Below are 20,450 nucleotides of genomic sequence, written 5' to 3'. Positions count from 1 at the left end.
ATAAAATTGTCAGAATGAGGTGCGAAATTTCTCATTTATTAGATGTTAATAAAACGACAGTTAATAAATTGCATTCTTTGTTAGGTTTACTAAATTTTGCTTCAAGAGTAATGCCAATGGCTAGGGCTTTTTTCCAGACATATGTCCAGAGCTATAGCTGGTTTTAAAAATCTGCGTCACCATGTTAGAATTTCTAGACAGATTAAAGAAGATTTACGTGTTTGGAATGCTCTTTTATGCAACTTTAATGGTTCCACGATTTGGCAAAATGATTTTGTATCCAATTGGGATTTGGATATTTTCACGGATGGAGCTGGTTCTCAAGGTTTTGGTATATACTTTCATGGTAGGTGGGCCACAGCTGGTGGGTTGAGAATGGTTGGACAAGAATGATTACTCTTTTGGAGCTATTTCCGATAGTCGTAGCCCTGGAGGTTTGGAGCTCTGAATTAGCAAACAAAATGATTAGTTTTAATTGTGATAATTTGGGTAATTAATTCTCTTAGGGCAAAATGTAACCTGGTGATCAATTTATTATGACGATTGGTTTTTATTTGTTTGCGAAATAATATATGGGTAAAACCGAAGCATGTAAGTGGGAAAAGTAATTGTATAGCTGATGCTTTGTCCCGTTTTGACTTCAAGTCTTTCAGATCCCTTGCACCTATAGTGGACGAAAATTGGAACGAGGCAGCCAGAACACATCTGGGAGTTAAGTTCACTTAGATGAGCCATTTGTTGGGTTTATCGTTATCTAAAACCACTTGGGGAGCATACTTGAAGGCGTGGGAAGAATGGCAGTGGTTTATGGTTAATTTAAATAGGGACGCTACTGATCCCACTATACAGGATGCACTTCAATATGTTGTTACAAAAATTCAGGCCGGGGTATCGAAATTTTTATTTAAAAGAGCCCTATTAGACATTTCTTTTTTCTTTAAAGTATTGAGGAAAAAGTCTGTTTTTAAAGAATTCGTTATTCAGCAAATGTTAAAAGGGGCTTGGTTAAAGAAAGCACCTGTGCAAGATGACAGGTCCCCTATCTCCTATCAATCATTCGGTGATTTGGTAAATAATTTGAGCTCCATTTGTAGAGATACACTTGAGACCCAGCTTTTTATCACTGCTTTTATTTTAGTGTTTTTTTGGAGGCTTTAGAATGAGCGAATTGGCTTCTGCTAACAAGTCTTACCATTCGGTTATCCAATTTAAGGACAAGATGGATTTTTAATAGACATGTGCAATTCATTTCGGTCCGAATATGTAGTCGGACGAATTTCGGGCAATTCGGACATTCGGGTACTGCAATTAAGTTGCCGAAGTGTCAAAGTGCCGAAGTTCCGAAGCACAGTATTGCATAAGTACTAATATACTTACCCAGTGAAAGAAGAAAAATGTTACATTGTATACAATTTTAAATTAAAAGTATACAAACATAGCCAGGATTCACCTGTAAGCATTTGCAACACTTACAACAATCAAGTAACATACATTCATATAAAATGTAAGTTACTTGGCCAGTCAATGTAATGACAGGAATGAATAAGTAGATAACTCCCTAATTCCCACAGTATTAGGGAGCTATCTACTAAAAGGCTGAAAGACCTAAATTGGTCTTTCAGACAAATTTACTAATACTAAGTAAAGATTACTTAGTATTAGTAAATTATGCCCCTACCCGCTATACCGCGAGTAGGGGCATGTCTATTAAACAGTGAGCAACCTGTGGCTGACAATGATTTAGTTGACAATGATTTAGCCTGTGGCTGCTCACTGTTAAAAAAAAAAAAAAAAATGTCCTCCCCCCTTGCCCCCACCCCTGAGCGGTGGGTGGGGGCCCTAAATTATAATAAGGGGGGGGAACCTAATGTCCTCCACCCTGGCCCCCACCCCTGAGCCACAGGCTGCTCACTGTTTACTAGACATGCCCCTACTCGTGGTATAGTGGGTAGGGGCATAATTTACTAATACTAAGTAATCTTTACTTGGTATTAGTAAATTTGTCTGAAAGACCAATTTAGGTCTTTCAGCCTTTTGGTAGATAACTCCCTAATACCGTGGGAATTAGGGAGTTATCTACTAAGCGGCTGCAATAGAAGTGCCGAAGTGCCGAATTTCCGAAGTGTCAAACTGCCGAAGTTCCGAAGTGTTGAGGTGCCAAATTGCCGAAGTCCCGAATTGTGAAAATTCCGAATTTCGGAATGCCGAACCGAACCGAAAATTTTCCCCATGCACATGCCTAGTTTTTAAAAATTTTAAGGGAATGGTATGGTCAATGGGTTCAGTTACGAGCTATACATCATTCGTTATGCCCAGTTAAGGCAGTCAGGGCTTATTTAAGTATTCGTCCAAAGGGTCAAGGTTGTCTTTTAATACACCGGTCAGGGGTCCCTCTTTCTATATTTCAATTTTGAAAAGTTCTTCAGTTATCATGTAAAGGGTTGGGTATTGTTGATAAAAGGATTACATCTCATTCGTTTCGTATAGGTGCTGCAACAGAGACTCCATCACATGGTCTGTCGAATGAGTCGGTTAAGAAAGTGGGTCGATGGTCCTCGAGCAGATTTAACATTTATGTTAGAACTTAATTCTTTCTATTATGCTAACTTGATTTTTTTCTGTTTCAGATACAAAACCTGTGATTATATGGATAGTAGGCCATTCTTTCATCCACTGGGCACATAGAAGAGCTGTGGAGAGGTCATATGGCGAGAACTTGAGTTTTGATAATGAGACCGCTTTAATTTATTGGGTTGGTGTAAAGGGTTAATTAAGGGATGATGTTTTTAAAGTTTTGCAATGCTGTTTTGGCCAAATTCCTTGGCCACATGTTATTATTATTCATTATGGTGGGAATGATGTAGGCAGAGTCAATTCAGTGGTTTTGTTTCATCAACTTAAGGAGGATGTTTTTCATTTTAAGCAAATGTTCCCGGACTTGCTAATTATTTGGTCTGAACTAGTCCCAAGGTTAAAGAAGAAGACAACGATATTGAGAAAAGCCAAATACGTGGTCATAAATATGGGCAGAGAGGTAATGTGGGCATGATCCAAGTTAATTAGAAAAAAGGTACAAATAATGTAAAGGAATCTGCCTAACAAAGGTAGAAACCCTCCTTACTGAAATTACCCCCTAAGTAAAGTCATTCAAAGGTAATGGCAAAGCAACAGAAAATAATAATAAACTTTATTTAACCCCTTAAGGACACATGACATGTGTGACATGTCATGTTTCCCTTTTATTCCAGAAGTTTGGTCCTTAAGGGGTTAAACAAGATCCTAAAATTAAAGTGAAAAAAAGGAGAGCAGGAGAAAGTGTCTTGTAATAATCAATAAGTATAAGGGGTATTGAAAAATCCCTATAAGGGTATAAAAAATGCATGCATGCACAGAACAATATGTATAGTATAGCCTGAGAAGAGCAAAACGTCCGAGGTGCTCAGGATATCAGTTACACAGCAGGCAGCGTACAGAACATGTAGGCTATGTGGAACAGCAGGGCCGCCATCAGGGCATGACAACCGAAACGGTTGTCATGGGCCCGGCGGTCCTGGGGGGCCCGGACTGCTCAGGTCGTCCGGGCCCCACATTCAGTGGGAACATACCGGGTCGCAGGGGGCCCTGCGACCCCGGTATGTTCCCACTGGGCCAGCCTCTTCTCCTGGGGGGCCCAGCAGCCGGTCACCTCAGGGCCCCCCAGAGGCTGGCCCTGCTGACACCCGGCGCCGGCGAGCGCGCGAGGGAGCACTCTCCTCTGAGTGCTTCCTCTTCAGCTCCCTCGCGCACCGTACTGATGCCGGAGCCGGAAGATGACGTCATCTTCCGACTCCGGCATCAGTACGCGGCGCGCGAGGGAGCTGAAGAGGAAGCACTCAGAGGAGAGTGCTCCCTCGCGCGCCCGCCGGGTCACCGGGCATCAGGAAATTTGAGTGGGTGGGGGTGGCGGGGGGGAATTTGAATGAGTGGGGGGGAGAGGGAGGGAAGGCAGGAAATTTGAGGGAGGGGGGAGGGAGGAAATATGAATGAGTGGGGGGGAGAGGGAGGGAAGGGAGGAAATTTGAGTGGGTGGGGGTGGGGGAATTTGAATGAGTGGGGGGGAGAGGGAAGGCAGGAAATTTGAGGGAGGGGGGAGGGAGGAAATATGAATGAGTGGGGGGGGAGGGAGGAAATTTGAATGAGTGGGGGGAGAGGAGGAAATTTGAGGGAGTGGGGGGGGAGAGGGAGGAAATTTGAATGAGTGGGGGGAGAGGGAGGGAAGGGAGGAAATTTGAGGAGTGGGGGGGAGAGGGAGGGAGGAAATTTGGGGGGGGAGAGGAAGGGAGGAAATTTGAGGGAGGGGGGGAGGGAGGAAATATGAATGAGTGGGGGGGAGAGGGAGGGAAGGGAGGAAATTTGAGTGGGTGGGGGGGGAATTTGAATGAGTGGGGGGGAGAGGGAAGGCAGGAAATTTGAGGGGGGGGGAGGGAGGAAATATGAATGAGGGGGGGAGGGAGGAAATATGAATGAGTGGGGGGGAGAGGGAGGGAAGGGAGGAAATTTGAGGGAGTGGGGGGGAGAGGGAGGAAATTTGAATGAGTGGGGGGAGAGGGAGGGAAGGGAGGACATTTGAGGAGTGGGGGGAGAGGGAGGAAATTTGGGGGGGAGAGGAAGGGAGGAAATTTGATGGGGGGAGAGGAAGGAAATTTGGGGGGGAGAGGAAGGAAATTTGGGGGGGAGAGGAAGGAAATTTGGGGGGGAAAGGAAGGAAATTTGAGGGAGGGGAGGGAGAGGTAGGAATTTGAGGGGGGAGAGGAAGGGAGGAAATTTGAGGGAGGGGGGAGAGGAAGGGAGGAAATTTGAGGGAGGGGGGAGAGGAAGGGAGGAAATTTGAGGGAGGGGGGGAGAGGAAATTTGAGGGAGGGGGGAGAGGAAGGGAGGAAATTTGAGGGGGGAGAGGAAGGGAGGAAATTTGAGGGAGGGGGGAGAGGAAGGGAGGAAATTTGAGGGAGGCGGAGAGGAAGGGAGGAAATTTGAGGGAGGGGGAGAGGAAGGGAGGACATTTGAGGGGGGGAGAGGAAGGGAGGACATTTGAGGGGGGGAGAGGAAGGGAGGACATTTGAGGGGGGAGGAAGGAAATTTGAGGGAGGGGGGAGAGGAAGGAAATTTGAGGGAGGGGGGAGAGGAAGGAAATTTGAGGGAGGGGGGAGAGGAAGGAAATTTGAGGGGGGGGGAGAGGAAGGAAATTTGAGGGAGGGGGGAGAGGAAGGAAATTTGAGGGAGGGGGGAGAGGAAGGAAATTTGAGGGAGGGGGGAGAGGAAGGAAATTTGAGGGGGGAGGGAGGAAGGAAATTTGAGGGGGGAGGGAGGAAGGAAATTGGAGGGGGGAGAAGGAAGGAAATTGGAGGGGGGGGAGAAGGCAATGAGAGGGAGGGGGAGAAGAAGGAAATGAGAGGGTGGGGGAGAAGAAGGAAATGAGAGGGAGGGGGAGAAGAAGGAAATGAGAGGGAGGGGGAGAAGAAGGAAATGAGAAGGAGGGGGAGAAGAAGGAAATTGGAGGGGGGGAGAAGAAGGAAATTGACGGGGGTAGGGGGAGAGATTGACATCCATCACACACACACACACACACACAATGCACCCCTTGCACACAGAAAAACACAATGCATTACACACAGACACACATACACAAGCAATGCATCCCTTACACACAGCAACACACAATGCACCCCTTCCACACACTCAGTGCATCCCTTACAGACACACACACTGCATCCCATACATACACAAACTCACCTTGCAGCCCTTACACATACAAACACAGATTCACACAATGCATTCCTTACACACATCAGGACACCCCCCCCCCCCCCCCACACACACACCCCTGTGAACAAACTCATTGGTAGAACATGAAGGTGGACCCTGGGACCCAGACCTTGAGCTGTGTAAAGGGCCCTCAAAAAATGGAGCTGCTTCTCCCAGAACATTGATTTTTGTGACCACAGTTACAAACCGCCTCCAGAGAGCCTGTTCTACACCAGACCAGTGGAGCCAGACAGCAGCTGAAGCCCATCATCATCCTCATCTGGTTGTAAGTAGGCAATCTAGTATATTATTCGTGGCACTAATCTTTAATTTACCTCACATTAAAGGGACACTATAGTCCCCAGAACCACTGCAGCTTAATGTAGTGGTTCTGGTGTCTATAGCCTGTCCCTGCAGGCCTTTTATTGTAAACACAGCGGCACTGCAGCACTGTTAGTTAACATGGCAGATCATATGGGTGGGGCACTGTGATGTCACATGGGGGGGTGGCAAACTTTACTTGTGCCTAGGGCGGCAAAAATCCTTGCACCGGCCCTGCAGACACTGCATCCCTGTGGGCGGACTCAGGGGGGAGGGGGGGACTGGGGGGGAGGGGGGGGGACTCGGGTGCAGGCGCCGGGGTCCCAGACCTTGAGCTGTGTCAGGGGCCCCAAAATTTCTGATGGCAGCCCTGGGAACAGTAGGTGAAAAGATAGTCAGAGATAGGTAATAGCCAGTGGGGTTCTATGTATAAGACCCCTCAGATAGAGTAGTGGGAGTAGACGTGCATCTGGTTGAATTGGAGGCATAACCCCACAATAAAACCAATGGCAGCCAAACCCCACTCCAAAACCAGCCGTGCTAATAACCCTCCATAACTCGGAGGCTATCCAAAGAAATGGCTAGAGCTATCCAACCTTATCACCTAGGCTATCTGCTGCTTAATGGCAGCTAAAATATTCTATGTGGCTTGCCCTGTGTGTTTGACATAAAGAGCTCCACCTAACACAAACGGAAAGACAAACTATTCTCCCCTCAATAGAAACGTGAACTAAAAGAATAAGTGCATCGGCACACTAAGTAGCTCAGCTTTTTTCCACTTTACTCTATCGTATTTTATTTTTAGGATTTTTTTTTTTTTTATATTCTTTATTTTTGTTGTGCAGGTAGTTACAGTACATTGTCAAACGCCACAACAGCGTACTTAAATGTCAGACAGGTTTAACATTGGCGAGAAAGCGTGCACACATTTTTTTTAGATATAAACACATTCAATTATAACAAGCGGAACATAACTAATGGGATATTGCTATGTAGATTAAACAGGACGATATCACCATCCCTATCGGTATTTAAGCTCAAGGTTTGTGTAGTTGGCATATATTCCTCGTGGGTGTTTAACATGCCTACATTGTACCCTGTGTAATCCAAGCAGAATAATAGCTTTAACGGTATGATTAGGTTGTGCGTGCAAATGGAACGTTGTTAAGGCAATCAGGCTGGGGACATACGTCTAGAGCCAGTAGGTGCAGCTAAATTATTATAACAATGTTACAGGATTTTCTAGGCATATAGGTTGGTAGCATAATACTACCATAACAATTTATGGTTTCTGCAGGCACTCGAGTAATGTGGGGAGTAGGTGCAGGAGATGCATTAATGACATACGTGCGCTGCCTTATGCCAGATCGGCTCTAGCGAAATTACAGGTGGTGTCGCTGGGCATCAATATCATCTGAGGGACAGTGTAGGAAAACGTGGAAAGGTATTGCTGGTGAGTAGGTGGGGCGCAGCGGCCGCCTAGGCAACAAAACAAAGCTTAACAGTCAGCCAATTCCTCTCATATGGTGGGCACTGCCCCTGTAGTAGCAAAGGCACAAGTCCCGCACAGCAGAGTCCTGCCGTCCCCAGGTTGTAACACAGTCCATGGCGTCATTCCAGGGGGCTTTCCAGGTGCCAGGGTGTCTTCCCTTGTGGGCAGTGGTGATCTTCTGAGGGTGTGGGTTGCGCTTGGTGAGGCGTCCCCTCTTGATCCTCGGTCCGGGAAGGTGGTAGTACTTAGCAGGGTTAAGCTTCTGTTCCCGCCGCGTCTGTCGGGGCACCAGCCTCTTTGCCGCCCTTTTCAGCATTGTGTTTACACTGTGCCCAGCGGGCATATGCTTGGTGTCGGTGTAGGCGAGATCTTGTTGAACTGCTAGCGTGTCTTCCGATCTCCCTGCACGTCGCTTGATCTTGTGCCAGAGTTGCTCCCACAGCCTCTCAAAGGCCTGGGATATTTGTTCCTCCATTGCGTCCCATAGAGTGGCTACAGGAGTGGTAGATGGCTCTCCATCAGCGGCCATCTTGCCGTTCAGATTGCAGGTGGTCACCTCCACATTTTCTGCTGGCTCCAGGGCATTTGAGTATGTCGATGCTTCTGTGGGGATCGGGATAACCCCCACCGATCCAAAGGGGGGGGTAGGGGCTCGGCAGGTTCGGTCCATTGCTCATGCAGCGAGGAGAGCGGCCGCCTCTCCCCGGCTCCCATGCCTTTAGGCCGCATGGTGTAGTGCCGGCTCCCTGCATCCCTTAGTGTCGAGTAGGGTACCCCCAGAATCGTCAGTTTACTCCCCTGCTGCATGGAGTGCATGTTGGGGTGAGTTCAGGCTTGGGATCTGGGGTTAACTCAGTTTTCGTAGCTGTCACCGTGGGAGCTCCCTTAATGACGAGTGACGGACCTCGTCCGCCACGCAGTAAAATTAACCCCAGATCGCCGCAATCGCGGCGATCGTGGGGTTAATGGTGCTCCGGTCTGCCTCTGTATTAGAGGCAGACCGGGAGCACCGGATCGGGCTGTCCCAGTACATGTGCCCGCTCTGACAGCATGTCAGAGCGAGCACATATGCTCTGTATACTTACCTTCCGCCTCCCTGCACTTCCGGGTTCAGTGTGACGTGCAGGGAGACGGATCAGTGCTGATCCTGCCCCCTGGTGAAAAAAAAATAAAGTAAAATTAAAATCCCACTCCCCTTTACCCATTTTAATAAAAAAATTAACCCCTTCCCTGCCAATTGATCACTGACTACAGTGATCAATTGGCAGGGATTACATTTTACTATGATCTGATTTTTTTTTAACCCTCAGGGGTTAAATTTATTTTATTAATTAATTTAAGTATTTTAAAATTATATATTTAGCTAGCTGGAGAGGGTGGAAGTTAGTGGGGAATTGGGGGATTTGGGGTTAGGCTAACTAGGAGTTAACGTTAAAAAAAGTTTTAAAATAAGCTTTAAAAAGTTAAAAATTAAGTTAAAAAAAGTTTTAATAACGTTTAAGTAAAAACAAAAACAAAAAAAACCCCTTTACCCAGTCCAAATAAAAATGAACCCCTTCCCTGCCAGTCGATCACTGCCTACCGTGATCAAAACACAGATCACAGTATTATACTGTGATCTAATTTTTTTTAGCCCCTGACGATTAACTTTTATTTATTTTTTAATCCTCAGGGGTTCAATTTATTTAATTAACTAATTTAAATATTGTATAATTAAATATTTTTTTTCTAGGTGGGGTGGGTGTTATGGGAAAATGGGGAATTTACGGTTAGTGCTGCTTACTGCTAGTTAGGGGTTAACGGTAAAAAAAAGCTTCGAAAAATGTTAAATCTGTAAAAAAAAAGTTTTAAGAAAGATTAGGAAAGTTTAAAAAAATTAATACGCAAAACAAAAGTTTAAAAAATAGTTTTAAAAAGTAAAAAAAATTTAAAAAATACATTTAAAAACGCTCATTACCACTACACCTAGAACAAACTAGAGAAAAAATGTGTTTAAAATATGCCTTTTGAAATACCCTGGTATGTCTTCTTTAAGAAATTGTATGCCTTTGTGGGGTAGTTTGAATTATATAGCCTGGTAAAATACTCCAAAATGGGACATGGGCACAGCGTAAAAATTTAAAGTTTGAAAAAAACTGGAATGACTATATCTCAAATGTGCCCCTCCGATGTCCACATATACCTAGCAAAGGTACATACGGGGGTATTTTTGTACTCAGCTGACATAGCTGAGCAACATAGAAAGTATTATAGAGTGGTGGTACAGATAAGGTTTGCAAAATATACTGTGCAAACTCACTTTGTGTGTCAAAAAGGCAGAAAAAACGCTTATTACCACTACACCTGGTACAAGCTAGCGGAAAAATGATCCCACGCTAAGGTTCAAAATATGCCTTTTGAAATACCCTGGGGTGTCTACTTTAAGAAATGGTAGACCTTTGTGGGGTAGTTTGAACTTAAAACCTGCGAAGATGCTTGGAAATTGCACATAGGCCCAGGGTCAAAATTCAAAGTTCTGTAAAAACTGATATGGCTTGGTCTCCTATATGGCACTGTAGCTTCACAAAATAGTGCCAAAGACATTCATTGGGGATGTCTTTTTACTCAGAAGACTTAGCTGAGCATAATTTGGGGGTTTTGAACTTAGTGGCACCAGGGCCGGCCTTAGGGGTGTGCGAGCTGTGCGGCCGCACAGGGCGCCATGGAGCAGGGGGCGCCCTGCGGCCGCATAGCTCACACGGCAGGGGCGTATTAGCCGCGAGGCAAACAAGGCATTTGCCTTGGGCGGCATTTTCCAGGGGGCATCAAAAAAAGCCGCCCCCAAATGCCCAAGGCAAATGTCTTGTTAGCCTTGCGGCTAACAGACATGCCGGCGGGCTGCTGGGCGGTCGGGCGGCGCTGGTGGGCAGGCTGGCGAGGGAGCACTTCCTCTGAGCTGTCTGCTCAGCTCCCTCGCGCGCCACAGAGTGAGGCTGGGAGCCGGAATATGACGGGGTGTTTAAATAAATCTTTCAAAATGTGTTAATGTGGGTGAGTGTGTGTGTGTGTGTCTGTGTCTGTTAGTGTGTTTCTGTTAGTGTGTTTGCCTGTGAGTGTGTGTGTGTGTGTCTGACTGTGTGTGTGTGGCTGTCTGCCTGTGTGTGTGTGACTGTCTGCGTGTGTGACTGTCTGCCTGTGTGACTGTCTGCGTGTGTGACTGTCTGTCTGTGTGTGTGTGTGTGTGACTGTCTGTGTGTGTGTGACTGTGTGTGGCTGTCTGCCTGTGTGTGTGTGGCTGTCTGCCAGTGTGTGTTTGACTGTTTGTCTGCGTGTGTGACTGTCTGCGTGTGTGTGTCTGTCTATGTGTGTGTGACTGTCTGTCTGTGTGTGTGTGACTGTCTGTGTGTGGCTGTCTGCCTGTGTGTGTGGCTGTCTGCCAGTGTGTGTTTGACTTTGTCTGTGTGTGTGTGTGTGTGGCTGTTTGCCTCTGTGTGTGTGGCTGTCTGCCTGTGTGTTTGTGTGTGGCTGTCTGCCTGTGTGTGTGTGTGACTGCCTATGTGTGACTGTCTGGGCAGACTAGATGGGCCAAATGGTTCTTATCTGCAGGGCCGGACTGGGGATACAAAGCAGCCCTGGAAAAAAATGTTATGCCAGCCCCATGTCATTGCGACATATATTGCCGTATGTAATATGTAAGGCTATATCTTACCACCCCAGATGACAGATGATTGAGTAATATATATATATATTTATATATATAAATTTTTTTTTTTTCTAATATAAAATATTGGTCCTTCCAGAGTAAAACATTCAATTATACAGTAAGCATACTCACATGCAGACAGACAATCTCACTGACACACGCAAGCTCATTGATACACAGCCTCATAGACAAACAATCTCACTGATATACATCAGCTCATTGACATAATAACACAAGCTCACTCGCAGGCACACACATGCAAGCAAGCTCACTCACTAGCAGACGCGCGCACACACACACAGCTTAATCTAGTGGTACTGGTGTCTATAGCATGTCTCTACAGGTTTTCAACGTAAACACTGACTTTTCAGAGAAAAGGCAGTGTTTACATTGCTTCAAAGTGACACCGCTAGTGACAGTCACTCAGACGGTCACTAGAGGTGCTTCCTGTGTCATTGCACCTACATTCAGGGCCTCCACACTCTGGAGGCGCTGAACGTTCCCCATAGAGATACATTGATTCAATGCATCTCTATGAGGAGATGCTGATTGGTGTAGTGTTTTGCAGCCAATCCTATGGCAAAGCATTGGATTGGCTGAGATCATCAAGCTTGATGATCTTAGCCATAGAGGCAGGGCCAGTCGAGGGGAGACCAGCACGCTACGTGGGGGAAAAAAAGGTGAGCAAAAACATTATTTTTAAAACACACATATACACCATGACAGACACAGAAACACACATATACCATGACACACACACACACCATGACACAGACAGAACCACACACACACCATGACACACACCCCATGACGGGCAGACACACATCCCATGACAGACACACACACCATGACACAGGCAGACACACACACACACCATGACACAGACAGACACACACACACCATACACACACCATGACAGACAGACACACACACCATGACGGACAGACAGACACACACACACCATGACGGACAGACACACACACACACACCATGACGGACACACACACACACACACCATGACGGACAGACAGACAGACACACACACACCATGACGGACAGACACACACACACACACACACCATGACGGACAGACAGACACACATACCATGACGGACAGACAGACACACACACACACACCATGACGGACAGACAGACAGACACACACACACACACCATGACGGACAGACAGAGACACACACCATGACGGACAGACAGACACACACACACCATGACGGACAGACAGACACACACACACCATGACGGACAGACAGACACACATACCATGACGGACAGACACACACACACACACACCATGACGGACAGACAGACACACACACACACACCATGATGGACAGACAGACACACACACACACCATGACGGACAGACACACACAAACACACCATGACGGACAGACACACACACCATGATGGACAGACAGACACACACACACACACACACACCATGACAGACAGACAGACACACACACATCATGACGGACAGACACACACACACCATGACGGACAGACACACACACCATGACACAGACAGACACACACACACCATACAGACAGACACACACACACACACACACCATGACAGACAGACACACACACCATACAGACACCATGACAGACAGACAGACCATAACACACATTACTCCTACCTGGCTGCCAGGGGGCCGTGCAGTGCACACTGCTGACTGTGCTGGCGGCCGCTGGGGGACTTGTGCTGGAGTCTGGCGGCCGCTGGGGGAGGTCTGCTGGCGGCCGCTGGGGGAGGTCTGCTGGCGGCCGCATGTGAAGCTGTGCTGTGCTGGCTCTGCTCTCCCGCCTTCGCGCGCTGCTGAATGAGACCGCGGCCGGAATATGACGCGGTCTCATTAAGCTGCACGCTGGGGAGCAGAGCCAGCACAGCACAGCTTCACATGCAGCCGCCAGCAGACCTCCCCAAGCGGCCGCCAGCAGACCTCCCCAAGCGGCCGCCAGCAGACCTCCCCAAGCGGCCGCCAGCAGACCTTCCCCAGCGGCCGCCAGCAGACCTTCCCCAGCGGCCGCCAGCAGACCCAGGTGTCTGCCCGGCCCCAGGTGCCGACGGCCCATCGGGAAATTTCCCGGTATCCCGGTGGGCCAGTCCGGCCCTGCTTATCTGCCGTCACATTCTATGTCTGTGTGTGTGTTTGTGTATGACTGCCTGAGTGTGTTTGTGTATGTGTGTGTATATGGCTGTCTGCCTGTGTGTGTGTGTGTGTGTGTGACAGGGTGTGTGGGAAGGGGGAAGGAGTGGGGGAGAGTGGGACGAGAAGGGGGGGCGCTGTGAAGATTTTTCGCACAGGGCGCCCAAATGCCTAAGGCCGGCCCTGAGTGGCACATATGAAATATACAAAATGCCCAGCAAAAATGCAATTCGTATGTAAAAAATGCCCCAAATTATTTTTTACCACATACTTTGGCATATATTGGTGAAAAAATGGGGGCATGCTAAGGCACAATATGCACCGTATGATATACCCTGGAGTGTCTACTTTTACAAATGGTAGGCCTTTGTGTTTTTTTTTTGAACAGTCAAACTGTTATAATACCCCGAATGGAAGCTTAGGCTCATTAAATCCGTCTCTCAAAATTCTACTGTGAATACTGAAAAGGACAGGTCTCCTGTATGGCACTGTAGCTTCACGAAATAGTGCCATAGACATACAATGGGGGTGTCCTTTTACTCAGAAGACTTAGCTGAGCATAATTTGGGGGGTTTGAACTTAGTGGCACATATGAAATATACAAAATGCCCAGCAAAAATGCAATCCGTATGTAAAAAATGCACAAAATTATTTTTTACCACATACTTTGGCATGTAATGGTGAAAAAATGGGGGCATGTTAAGGCACAATATGCACCTTATGAGATACCCTAGAGGGCCACCTTTTACAAATGGTAGGCCTTTGTGGGGTTTTTTTGAACAGTCAAACTGTTATAATACCCCAAATGGAAACATAGGCTAATTAAATCCGTCTCTCAAAATTCTACTGTGAATACTGAAAAGGACAGGTCTCCTGTATGGCACTGTAGCTTCACAAAATAGTGCCAAAGACATACAATGGGGGTGTCATTTTACTCAGCAGATGTAACTGAACACAAAATAAAACTTTGTACAGGAACAGCACACACCAACTTTACAAAATACACATGAGAAGTTCTTTGTATAAGTTTGTGTGCCAAAACCCCCAAAAAACACAATTTTACTCCAATATTTAGCAGAGATTGGCGGTGAAATGGCTACGTAGAAAGTGTCAACAAAAACCTTAGGTAAATAGCCTGTGGTGTCTACTTTATATAAATATATACTTTTGTGTGGCAATTTTGTTTTCTTTTATGGCTATTAAGCTTACAAGACAAACATACCAAATTCTAAATTTGCTCCACATTAAAAGTTTATTTTACTCCTTGTGCTTTGTGACCTGTAACTATCAAAAAAAACTGAAAATCCCAGACACATTATATATTCTGTAAATCAGAACAACTAAATGAATTTATTTTTAATTACTTTCCTTAACCTGCACTAATTGTGCACACATTATTATTGCAAATCTGTAAAAAAAAAAAAAAAAAAAAAAAGTTTAATTTTTTTTGCATTTTTCTGTATTTTTTTATAATAAATACGCATTTATGTATATATATGTAAAGGCCTATATGTTAAAGCCTTTTCTATCCTTTAAAAAATGGTATATAATATGCGTCGGTGCAATAAATTAGTCAAATGCAAATTGCAGTTGAACGCAAACAGCAAAAAATGCCGTTGTCATTAAGTGAAAGACAAGCTTCCGAAGCTCTGTCCTTAAGGGGTTAAATAAAGTTTATTATTATTTTCTGTTGCTTTGCCATTACCTTTGAATGACTTTACTTAGGAGGTAATTTCAGTAAGGAGGGTTTCTACCTTTTGTTAGGCAGATTCCTTTACATTATGTGTATATTTTTTCTAGTCCCAAGGTTATTTTGGTAGCGCAGTTTCTCTGAAACTGCTATGTTTACATGTGAAGGGTTAAAACCTGAGGGACCTGGCACGCAAACCACTTCATTGAGCTGAAGTGGTCTGGGTTACTATAGTGTCCCTTTAATTGGTTGGGAATACTAGTTTTATGTAAAGAAACTGCTGGAACACTGTAATCTACAATGCAGCCCATCAGACCTAAATGTTTCTTTAGAATTTACCTGCTTAAGGAGACCCATCAGTTACTTCCCAGCAACCTGTAAAAAACACAATTAAAAAGCACTGATATCCTGTCAACCTTATGTTTTTAAGCTGTGTTATGACATGCACCGGATCATTGGCCAATATCCACATCAAACAGCAGCAGAAAATCCATGCCAAGCTCATGCTGAGATCTTGCCAAATGAGCTCTAAAAACCACAAGAAATTCTTCCTCTGTGCCTATTTACCAATTCTCCTAGCAATTCCGTGTGTTCCCTGTTAGGCAGACAGTGAATCTGAGAAGAAAAAAGCAGACACATAGGCAGACTGGGAAGGCACGCAGATAAAATAAAGACAGACAGGGAAAATTTAAGGGAAAAACAGAGAAATCAGAAGACATAAAGATGAGCGAAAAGAGAAAATATACAAGAAGGTATTTATATAAAAATAGAAATGGAGGGGAGAATAAGTGGAAAAGACAGATGTAAAGAATAGAGAGAAAAAAAAGAACAGACACAGGAAAGTCAGAAAATAAAGACATAGAAACGAGAGAATGATTTTAATGAGAAAGACAGGGCAAAGACTAAGAAAAAGACGTATTGGTGGAGAGATAAGATTTGTCAAGAGAAAGTGAAAATGTTAATATATGTAAAATGGAGGGGGGAGGAGAAAAGCCTGCTCACAGAGAGAGGATAATCTATTAGTGGTGGGGAGAAACTGGAGTACATAAGTAGGAAGAATTAAGTGAATAAAGACTGGGGGAGGAACGTAAAAAGTAAAATGGAGAGAAGATGGAAAAAAGTAACCCTAGCAGAGTGAGATGTTTGCAATGGAGGCTGTTTGTCAATGCCCGTTTCCGTGTATGGATGTAGCATGGGCATGAGCATAATAAAATGGAGGCAATGTGGCATGTGGGCATAACAGACAACCCAAGTCTCTTGGAGGTTCCAGGAGACTACCGTCTGTTGAATGCAGCTCCCTGACACCCGCAAATTACATCAACTATCCCAGAAATCACATGCACAATCAAACATACAATGTATATCGGATTGTGTGTATGTGATTTCCAGGAGATTGTATGATTTTTGCACCCCCTGCCCCCAATAATACTCGCTAAACAGGGGTATCTTAGTGTGGGTATGTGCCAATGTGTCTGTATGTCAGTGTATATCTGAATGCGTGTGTGTATCTGAGCGAGTGTGTGTATCTGAGTGTGTATATCTGTGTGTCAATGTGTATTTGAGTTTGTGTGTGTATATGTGCCAGTGTGTTTATCTATCTGTGTGTCAGTGTGTATCTGTATGTCAGTGTGTGTATCTGTGTGTGTGTGAGTGTGTATGTATGTGCCAGTGTGTGCGCATATGCCAGTGTGTATCTGTATATCAGTGTGTGTGTCTGAGTGTGTGTGTATCTGTGAGTCAGTGTGTACTTGAGTGTGTTTATGTATGTGTTTGTGCCAGTGTGTGTATCTGTGTGTGTCAGTGTGTATCTATATGTCAGTCTGTGTCACTGTGTGTATCAGTGTGTATGTATCTGAGAGTGTATGTGTCAGTGAGTGTATCTGTGTGCCAGTGTGTATCTTAGTGTCAGTGTGTGTATGTGCCAGTGTGTGTATCTGAGTGTGTGTTTCAATGTGTGTATCTGTTCGTCAGTGTGTTCATATAGGTTTCATACCACGAATGTCCCCGTCTCCATGGTTGAGATCATCAACTTGATAATCTTAGCCAATCCAATGCTTTCCTTTAGAAAAGCATTGGGAGGCTATTGTGCATGCGCAGCAAAACATCCCCCTGTTCCAATCAGCATCTCTTCCTAAAGATGCATTGAATCAACATCAACATAGATCTTACATGTTTTCTTATCATAGAAAGCTCTATCTGTGACTGAGTACTTTCTAAGGGGAGTAATTTTCCTATGGGAATTATTTTTCAAAAAAGAGGCTGCTCTTCCTTTGCCAACTCCTAATGTAAAGTATCACAAAGATACTTAAAAGGTATTGTATGTAAGTAGAGCATGAGATGATAAGGATCATTCAAACCTTTGGTTGGTACTGTATAAAAAGTTTGAAATTATTATCCAAACAAGATGTGTAGAAATAATATCTTCTAATTTCATGCATTTACCATATGCTAAATGTATACATATAAAATCTAGGTTCGGATTAATTATATAAGTACCGTAATCTTCTTTTTGATAAAAAAATAAATAAAACAAAGAAAAAAAAATCGTATGAAAATATGCTATGGTAGAATTATTAACTCAGCTGCTGTATTCTTCATTATAAATATCTAATTGGAGGATCGTTTTCCCAATGCACGTCAAACTACAATGGATTTCACCAGAATTCTTACATCATCTAATTTACAATTAGAATATCTTTCCGTCAGATTTGATAAAATGTTAATTCATTCTTTATTTATTTTTTTATGAACTTTTTGTAGTTTGCATTATTATGCATGTTTGTATGCTGCCTAAATATGCTTGGGACCTCGTGCTTTCTTTATTGCATTTGAAGAAACATTACGTTTTAGGAATACAAACAGGTCTTTCTAACGCTTTAGTGTCTCTGTCCTAAAAAATTAAATAAAGATTTATACTCACCTTTTTCCAGCATCGAAACTCCCTCTGGGCTGTTTACCTCCCCACCTGCCGCGATGTCATGGAGGAAGCATGGCCTCCTCAAACATGTCAAACATATTTAGCCTTCTTTTAAGTTTTTACAGTTCATGTGGACTATGTTGGTGATATATACATTAATGTAATTTTACATCTAATACAGAATTTGATGGATATCTTTTAAACACTGTAAAAAAATCTACCGGTAACCACAACACATTCAAAATTATATTTAGTATCCAGTAAATAAGCCACTATTTATCATTTAGTGTTATCCCTGTAGGCTCATAATACAATATGATACTGTTACGCTTCTATTGACCGTGTATGCATTGGCTATATATTTAAAATTATATTTTTATGGGAGTACACGACAGAATGTGAGCAAGAGTTCCAAAGACCAAGTATGTATGTACAGATTTCTTTTGCAACTTGAGCCCATGGAAACTGGAACAGTTCTAGGGAGGGTGTAAAAAGACAAGGGCCAAAAACAAGCAGCCAGTCCGGTACACAGGATGACCACATTTGTTTTATTTTTCTATTGTTGAGAACCACTGGACGATATGTTAATTGAACGCAAAATCATTGGGTGGTATAGTGTAAATGTGCTGACTCATTCTCCTTTTCACTCTGCAGCTGTTCTTGAGCATCATGATTCCATGCAACTTTATCTCTATACTTTTGGCTGCACTAAATGGCACCATTACCTGCATTTACTGCTGCCACCGAGGCACCCAACAGATACAGAGGAGAGAAGTGGTCCCAACAGATACTACAATCCCACCACAGGCAAAAAGCAAAAGTATAAATGACAATTCAGTTGTTTTTATAATTATCAGTGTGTAAAGTTACAATTTGTGTAACTGGAGAAAAGGTGGACCGTGGAATGAATTAGCACTGTAAGAAATAAAATGGAGGGTAGGTCGGGATACTGTGAGGTTCCCACATCCTCTCTCCTATTTTCAACAGTGCCAACCTAACCATCATCTTAATTCCAACAGTGCTCCACCCACAATCCATCATATTCCTTATAGTGACCGCCATGCACAGTCCATCTTATTCCACACAGCCTCCACATAGGGAAAACGATGGCGGAGGCACTTATGGGAATGAGATACAAGGTAGGTGGAGGCAGAAGAAAGACCAGAAAAGCTAGAAACCCATTGATTATTATTATATTATAGTGTAATTTACATATTCTGCTGCATTCTGATATTTAGATGTATATCTTTGGAGAGTATTTAAATTTAGAATAGTCTCCTTTATTACAGTTTGCCCATATATGCTGACTGAGTACCTCCATCAGGTCAGCTTCCTCTCTGCTACCAGGGACTCTGGAGAGCTTCAGACCCAGTCATCAAAGCTAGATTGGGGTCTCTGAGGACCAATTCCACCGGACCAGGCTGCAGCTCTCTCCTTCTAGACAGGCATTGTCGCCTCTGTCTTTTCCTCTTCTGTTCCTCTCCCAGGCAGGCATCGATACCTCTGCCTACAGTGTTTTCAACTACTACCTGCCTTTATAAAGGCACTTGTGGCTCTCAGACCTAGATCTTCCTTAACTCGTCCTGTGATTCATTGAATAATGCAGCCAGTCAACAGGTCCGAAAACTTTGTTACTGGGAAACCTGAACAAACCAAAATAGGACACACAGTTCCCAATGGAACTAATATTTACTACTTTGATTTGGACAAGGGCTAGCCTTTGGAGACTTGCCCTTAAACATGTGGTGAAATCCATATAAACAAACACACCTAATTTGAAAACAAGCAGTATAATAATGCCTCAAATATATAACACAATCACAACGTTCCAAACTATGAAAAAAACACAGATATACAGATGCAACTTGTCATTTTTTTGCAATTTTCTAATTTGCATATTGGAATTTGTGAGTATACAGATCAATGCATTTTCCAGTTTCACCAACAGAAGGCGATGGAGAGTCATCACAAGTCTGAATAAATCCTCTTTTAAGACAAGGGTACTTCAACATTGCAACAGTGTCAAATGCAAACCAGCAAATGCAGCAGTTCCGAATGTTTCCCTGTGTACCTGCTTCCCCAGAACAGAACCTCTTTCCAGGCTGGGGTCCATAGTCGTGAGGCTGACTTTCAGTCCTTCAGTCCTCTCCAAGTGACAAGATACACAGTTGTTTTCTGCTTATCTCCTTCACCAATGAGAAATAGTGTTCTGTGACATCATAAAAGTCAATCCCAGACCTCAGTGTTGTACTCTCCTGACTTGCAACAACCAACAAAGTTGCTAAGTAGCCTTCCTTGTTTGCTTCAAGTATAGCGTATATTGCCATGTTCTTGTGTGGATACTGAATATACCGGAATTGATGAACAGGTTTAGAGGAATCCTACAGGATCTC

Source organism: Pelobates fuscus, chromosome 1 (assembly GCF_036172605.1).
Source record: "Pelobates fuscus isolate aPelFus1 chromosome 1, aPelFus1.pri, whole genome shotgun sequence".
NCBI lineage: Eukaryota > Metazoa > Chordata > Amphibia > Anura > Pelobatidae > Pelobates > Pelobates fuscus.
Note: the sequence above shows the minus strand (reverse complement) of the source record.